This window comes from Schistocerca serialis, chromosome 3, assembly GCF_023864345.2.
Source record: "Schistocerca serialis cubense isolate TAMUIC-IGC-003099 chromosome 3, iqSchSeri2.2, whole genome shotgun sequence".
NCBI lineage: Eukaryota > Metazoa > Arthropoda > Insecta > Orthoptera > Acrididae > Schistocerca > Schistocerca serialis.
The window spans coordinates 12,289,555-12,295,554 of record NC_064640.1 but is presented as its reverse complement, the minus strand read 5'-3'; positions in this window follow the sequence as shown (position 1 = coordinate 12,295,554).

Below are 6,000 nucleotides of genomic sequence, written 5' to 3'. Positions count from 1 at the left end.
TTAGCAAGTGATTGATTGAAGGAGATACAGACATTCAAGAAAAAGCTTGTCAAGTCGTGAGAGAAATCACGTCTATCATTGAGGAAAAAATAATCCATTTGTGTAATAAATCATTCCTACTTACAGTATTCTCATCGTAGCGCTGACGATTGATATTTCCTATTCTAATAATCCATAGCAGCTACAATTTTTATATTGTATACATATTTTGTTGCTCTATTAGCTGCACTATGTATGAATATAATTTGAGCGAGAACATGTGACCCATTGTCAGCAAGCCGAACTGTTTGTACGTATACACAAAGCTATCGGTTCGTGACGCTATGACACCGCTGCTTAAGATAGCGGAGTCGCGTCGACGTCTCTTACCAAGTTTGTAATGGGGAAGAGTTGGCGCTGTTTAATTTAACAATAAGGCCCACAACTTGTCTAATTTCAATTCTTCTTCTTTTCTGTTAAAGTTGTTTTGTGCTTTTGAATTTCTATGGCCTCTCTAAACATCCTAGCACTGTAATGACTGGGTATCGATAAAACCGTAGTGTCGGTGAAACAAAGTCGGTGGTTACCTGCTCCCATTGCATGATCTGGTACAATCGACTTATCCGTGTTTCCCAAACAACTGCTCCTGCATTCCTTACGTCGAGTGTTAGTGCTTCTTTTGTATGTACACTTGACTGTATGTGCAAGGAATTTCGTATATTCCTGCTGTGGCAAGCGGCAGGCGAAGGTCCTTTGCAGTGTTCAAATATTCGCGCACCTTCCTCTTTGGTTGGTTTAAACACTGTGTCTTCTTGGTATTCTGCTGAGGTGACGAGTGACAGTTTTAAACACTGTGTCGATAGCGTCTCTTCTTGATACCCGCACTATGCTCATGCAGTATATGACAGTTTGCACGAATGCGAGGAAAACTTTCTCTTTAGTTGGTTCTTTTTCACTAAAAGCTCTAGATGTTTGAGAGAGTAGTGCTCTGTTTTTCTTTTTGTCAGAGTAGCCGTTGCTTCTGAAAGCAGTTCTTAAATTATCGAGCTCGTCCAACGGGTACTGTGATTCACAGATTCTTCTAGCCTGGTCCACCAATGTTTTGATTACTCCTCTTCTTTGTTTAGGACGATGGTCGAATTTTCTGTAAATGTATCTATACCTGTGAGTTGCCCTCCTGCAGACTTCGTAGCTTGAGGTTCCGTCAGGTTTGTTAAGCATCTGCTGAATTGTAGTTTCTAGTGAAAAGAACCAACTAAAGGGAAAGCTTTCCTCCCATTCGTGAAAACAGTCACAGATCGCATCAGCAGATAAGTGTGAAGACGTGATATCGTCATAGTGTTTAAACTAACAAGAAAGATTTGCGAATGTTTGAATACTGCAAAGGACGTACGCCTGCCGCTTGCCACAGTAGGAGTATATAAAATCCCTTGCGCATGCGGCCATGTGTGCATAGGATCTACAAAAAGAAGCATTAAAAACAGCCTTAGGGAACACGAGAGCAATTGTCTGGGAAACAAGGATAAATCAGTAGCACCAGATCATGCAATGGAACTAGGTAACCACCAAATTCGTTTCTCCGATACTATGTCTTCATCTATACGCAAACACTGCTGTGTTAGGATGTACAGAGAGGCCATAAAAATTCAACGGGAAAGACGAAGGACTGAAATTAGGTAAGTTATAGGCCTTTAGTGCTAAACAAAGCAAACAGCGAGAACTCTTCCCCAATACAAACTGCATAACACACTTCAGCGCGATTCTGCGATCCTTGGCTGCGGCCTGATGAGGTCACAAACCGACCGTTGCGTTTACGTTTTTACTGCTATCTGTGTCTTTATAGCCTCTGATGATGTCTTCTGATCTGGAATACGAAACGTTAGACAGAGAAATATGCCTTGTACCACGGCCTAACACCCGTAAAACTAAAATCGCCAAGGTTGCAAAGTAGTGTTTATTTTGAGGGAAGTTCTGAAACGTCTTTGATTTGATTTTCAGGTTTAGTGATTTATATTTGCTATGACCTCCATGTCTGGAGAGCATATCAGTGGCTCAGTTTAAGTCAAGGCGGCCTATCGTGTTTGGAGAGCTTTAAGTAAGCAGGTATCTTTTCTAAAATAAGTGGAGAAAGTGAACAATTCAGTCTGAAATGTAGTCTTCGGTAGACTTAGCATGTGACAGCTTGAATTTATTTGACTTTTGGAGCACTGGACAGATATTATGAAGAAGAGTGGACTTTTATGACAAACTCTGAAGGCCTATGCCTAACTTTCCAATACTTTGTCAGTCATACTCTGAGTCAGTTTCATACTGAGTGCTAAACTTCAGGAAAATTGCATTCCTGATCTCGTACTCGTGAAGCTGACGTGCCCCTGAATTCTTCCAACATGTCAATGAAGTCGCATGTCTAAATTGTGCAGCTGGCTGTGACGGTTGCTCAGGCAGTGTTGCGTGTTGTTACGGCTGAATATGGCACATAACTTTCTTCTCCTCAATAGCTCCGATGGGTCCCAACAGGACAGACCCCCTAAATCTGTTAGAAGCTGGACGCGTAATAAAGAAAATTACTGCATAGTCTGAGGTGCAACCTTCTCATCTCGACTATGTCAGCCAAATTCTGGTGACGAAAATTTGCTCCACCTCTGGGATGATTGCCACCACACTAGCGTGCGTTAGGGAGCTTCGCTAAGGAGGCGGTTTGTACGGGATACCTCTTCACATTTCCCCAGTGTAAAAATTGTTCTTCTAAAGAAATTGAATTTGTGACGTTCTTATGCCATGAAAGATAGAGATGAGAAAGCAGTAGTGAGTGCATCCTATATTCAAAAGCAGCAAATTACGGACGTTTAAGTTAACTATTCACGGCACATAAAATGTATGCAAGGATAGTAGGCGTAATAGCAAAACCAGTTATACTCGGCATATAATGGTACTGGGCAGGGAAATTCTGCAGCATTTAGTAAGAGTAATACAAAGTATGTATGGTAGCACACATATTAAAATTTTTAATGGGATAGCGTAAACTGAAATAAGACAAGGATTTTGACAAATGTTCCCTCTGTCACTCATTTGTGTGTTGTTGCTGTTATAAATAAATGGCAAAAATTGTTACCGAAGGATATTTATCTTACATACACATCAAACGATGACGTGAGTATTAAGCTATAGAAATCCCAGTACCTATGTGGCCCAACCAAACGTGACGTTAAAAAAAAAGCAGAAGAGATACATTGCTTAAACTATGAAAAATCAAAGCAGTACTAATATTTTTATATGGTTGTTAATGTTTGACGCTTGATATACTACAGGTCAAAAGTACAGGTGAGATTTCTGGGAGCAGCAGCAGGCCAAACATTAATTAATAGGGAAATAAATAAAAATTTGGGGAGCGAATTAAACTTATTTATTCCGAATGAATAAATAATTAGGTACAGGTGAAAATGGGAAGAGCATCTAACAAGAATGCAAGAATTCAGAACACCCAAGTCTCTGTTGAATTATAAACCAAAAAAAGGAAGAAGGAAGACCGCTCGTCTATAGAAAATATGGATAGGCAAAGTGCTCGAGGGCAAAAGAAAACCAGAGTTAGTGTAATACTTGATGCCGTCGATGATAATGGCGACGATGATGACGTACCGTGTTGCATGTGTAAGTATTTATCTATGCCAAAAGAAGACAAAAGGGAAACATGATTTGATTAAAAACAACAGTGGCTAGCCTGCGTTGGATAAGAGGTCTTGCCCTTACATGTGAACTGAGTGTAGTAATGAACGCTGCAGCCATATTTGACTGCTTTGTAGTCAATAACCCCATCCATATGGCAAGAAAATAAAGAATTTTCGTAACTTTGACTTTAACCTCTGTGCTTACCTTCTCCATACGGACAATTCCATTTCAGTTCAGACAGCAGGAAACCTTACATTTTTTGCAGGGTTCAGTTTTCTGTTATCCAAAGTGGATCTTACGTTAACATATTTTGGAAAGTGATAAACAAATGCTTCCGGATTTTCTTAGTGGTCAAAATTACCGTAACTCGCGATTCTGAAACCCGTAGCTCGGAAAATATTCTGTGTAAAATCCTTAAATAAAATTCAAAATATAGATCCTATTGTACATTTTGAGTTGGTATTTATGAGGTATTTTTATAACATAAATTTTATGTGGTTTTCATCATGTTTCATACTTTTTACTGGAAAACGCCATTTTAAATGAAATATAAACTATGCCATATCGTACAACACTTGATTTAAAAACCATAATAGTAAATATTTTTGTGGTGTCTTCAATGTGGAGCCGTGGAAAAAATAAAACGCAAATAGAAGAAGTTGCAACCCACGTGGTTGCGCTACATCTTGTGAATCATGACGAAGCCATAGCCGACCACCTGCTGTTTATGCTTCACGGCAGCCCATAGCAACCTAAGCATAGCCCGAGCTTAAATATTTATAATTCAATTATTTTTTTCCACGTGTCAGACTATGGCTTTCATAAAATTTAAAATAGGAATCAATGTACAATAAAAAGAAGTTCAAGCCTCTGTAACTTTAATCTTTTTGAAAATGGTGTTTATGCTTAATACACGAATAAACAGTTTTTGAAAACTGTATTAATTAGTTTATGTTATTGTTGTATACGGCAATCAACAACAGACAGTCAGCCTCAAAATGAAACGCAGCTCACTGAAATCCGATAAAATGTTCATGAGTTACGCGGCAGACAAAATGTCGCGTTCGGAAAATAACGAAAATTTTACCGAATTTTAACTCTAAATGTAGAAAACATTAAGAGATAACAGCATGAAGGGTGTTTACCTTTACAGTAAATGTCACATGTAAAAATATCAAGGATTTCAAAAAATATGAGGTCAGTTGACTCATTTTTCGTCCGATTTGAGCTGGAATACCCCACCCTCGACAAGTACTCATTTAGGGCATATCGGGAGAGGTCATTTTTACGTTCTGCTACATACGGATCGAGCACTGTATTGCTCCTAGTTATCTGTAAGTCACATCTAATCTTACTCTACTGAACATGAATCACCCCAGCGAAACCTGCGACCAGCTGAACACGGTACCGTTTCCGGATACCAAGGAACCTGTAATTAGTTGAAAACTGGGACTATATGGAAGATCATTGTGAGTGCGGGACAGAACATATATATGTACCAGTGTTAGTTTCATCTTACTCACTGCACTTTCGGAAATCATGCCATTGGAGAGTCAATTGCTGTTGCCATTTCGGAGCAAATCTATTGAGAAATCTATCTGGAATAAGAGAATCCTTAAAATTTATAACTATTTATATTTAATAGTTTGTGATGCTATGCACTCTGAGACGAAAATAATAATAATCTGTAGAAGCTACAAGTGTACCAGAACTACAATTTTGCAAGTACTATCGAAATTTTTATTTTTAGATATGGTTGGCTGATCAGTATCTTTTCCGCAGTTTGATGCGTGCAGCACAGCAAAATTAAGCATAAGACTCCTTTTGAAATAAATTCTGTGTTAAAGAAAACTCACTAAAATGTCTTCATTATTGAAATTGTGGTCTGAAGCACAGAAATTATATGGATCGCAATGTTTTTGGTATTGTCCATATTCATAAGCAGATTTTAGAACAGATATAAAGCACAGATATTATGAAAATATCAACTGTACTGTGGATTGCTACTGTTTAAATGATATATTGCAGGATTTTGAAACATACATTGTGTCCGGGCATTACGAAATACCTCGTAGAAAACTATCTGTTCACACTTTGAGTCTATATATCCAAAAGGCTTTTGACATTGTTCCTCACAAGCAGGTTCTAAACAAAGTGAGCGTCTCTGCTGTGTTGTCGCAGTTGTACGACTGGGTTCGCGATTTCCAGTCAGAAAGCTCACAGTTCGTAGTAACTGAATTAAAATCTGGTGTTCCTCAAGACAGTATAATAGGCCCTCTGCTGTTCCTTATCTATACAAACGATTTGAAAGACGATCTGAGCAGCCATCTTACATTGTTTGTAGCTGATGCTGTC